The sequence below is a fragment of the Anser brachyrhynchus genome, assembly GCF_964034855.1.
Source record: "Anser brachyrhynchus genome assembly, contig: SCAFFOLD_475, whole genome shotgun sequence".
NCBI lineage: Eukaryota > Metazoa > Chordata > Aves > Anseriformes > Anatidae > Anser > Anser brachyrhynchus.
In genome coordinates, this window is record NW_027663747.1 from 10,736 (window position 1) to 12,342 (window position 1,607).

The following is a 1,607-nucleotide window of genomic DNA, read 5'->3' on the forward strand; positions in this document are numbered from 1 at the left end:
CCAGGGAGTTCACGTGTACCCAAAGGCTTCCGCTGAGAGCACTTTTGGATGGCAGAAAGTGGCACCGTACGTGTTTTTTCGGGTCTAACTCGGGTTCAGCTTCTTGTTGCGGTTAGGGTTATGTTTAGGGTTGTTAGGAAAGAGTGAAGACGCAGAGTCCTGTTGAGTGTGGGGTTGCATAAAGGCTCCCCCAGGGAGTTCAGGGTTAGGGTTAGGGTTAGGGTTAGGGTTAGGGTTAGGGTTAGGGTTAGGGTTAGGGTTAGGGTTAGGGTTAGGGTTAGGGTTAGGGTTAGGGTTAGGGTTAGGGTTTAGGGTTAGGGTTAGGGTTAGGGTTAGGGTTAGGGTTAGGGTTAGGGTTAGGGTTAGGGTTAGGGTTAGGGTTAGGGTTAGGGTTTGGGTTAGGGTTAGGGTTAGGGTTAGGGTTAGGGTTAGGGTTAGGGTTAGGGTTAGGGTTAGGGTTAGGGTTAGGGTTAGGGTTAGGGTTCGGGTTCGGGTTAGGGGTTAGGGTTAGGGTTAGGGTTAGGGGTTAGGGTTAGGGTTAGGGTTAGGGTTAGGGTTAGGGTTAGGGTTATCGTTAGGGTTAGGGTTAGGGTTAGGGTTAGGGTTAGGGTTAGGGTTAGGGTTAGGGTTAGGGTTAGGGTTAGGGTTAGGGTTAGGGTTAGGATTAGGGTTAGGGTTAGGGTTAGGGTTAGGGTTAGGGTTAGGGTTAGGGTTAGATCCGGTTAGGGTTAGGGTTAGGGTTAGGGTTAGGGTTAGGGTTAGGGTTAGGGTTAGGGTTAGGGTTAGGGTTAGGGTTAGGGTTTAGGGTTAGGGTTAGGGTTAGGGTTAGGGTTAGGGTTAGGGTTAGGGTTAGGGTTAGGGTTAGGGTTAGGGTTAGGGTTAGGGTTAGGGTTAGGGTTAGGGTCTTAGGGTTAGATCCATTAGGGTTAGGGGTTAGGGTTAGGGTTAGGGTTAGGGTTAGGGTTAGGGTTAGGGTCTTAGGGTTAGATCCATTAGGGTTAGGGGTTAGGGTTAGGGTTAGGGTTAGGGTTAGGGTTAGGGTTAGGGTTAGGGTTAGGGTTAGGGTTAGGGTCTTAGGGTTAGATCCATTAGGGTTAGGGGTTAGGGTTAGGGTTAGGGTTAGGGTTAGGGTTAGGGTTAGGGTTAGGGTTAGGGTTAGGGTTAGGGTTAGGGTTAGGGTTAGGGTTAGGGTTAGGGTTAGGGTTAGGGTTAGGGTTAGGGTTAGGGTTAGGATTAGTTGGTTAGGTAGAGTTAGGGGTTAGGGTTAGGGTTTAGGGTTAGGGGTTAGGTTAGTAGCTGAGGGTATGGTTTAGGGTTAGGGTTTGGCTGTAGGGATTAGGGTTAGGGTTAGGGTTAGTTTAAGGGTTAGGGATAGGGTTAGGTTTAGGGGTGAGCGCTAGGGGGTTAGGGTTAGGGTTAGTTTAAGGGTTAGGGATAGGGTTAGGTTTAGGGTGAGCGCTAGGGTTAGAGTTAGGGTTAGGGCTAGGTTTAGGGTTTGGATTAGAGTTACGGCTAGGTCTAGGGCTAGGGTTCAGGCTAGGGTTAGGGTTTAGGGTTAAGGTTAGGGTTACGTTTAGGGTTTAGGGTTTAGGGTTTAGGGTTAAGGA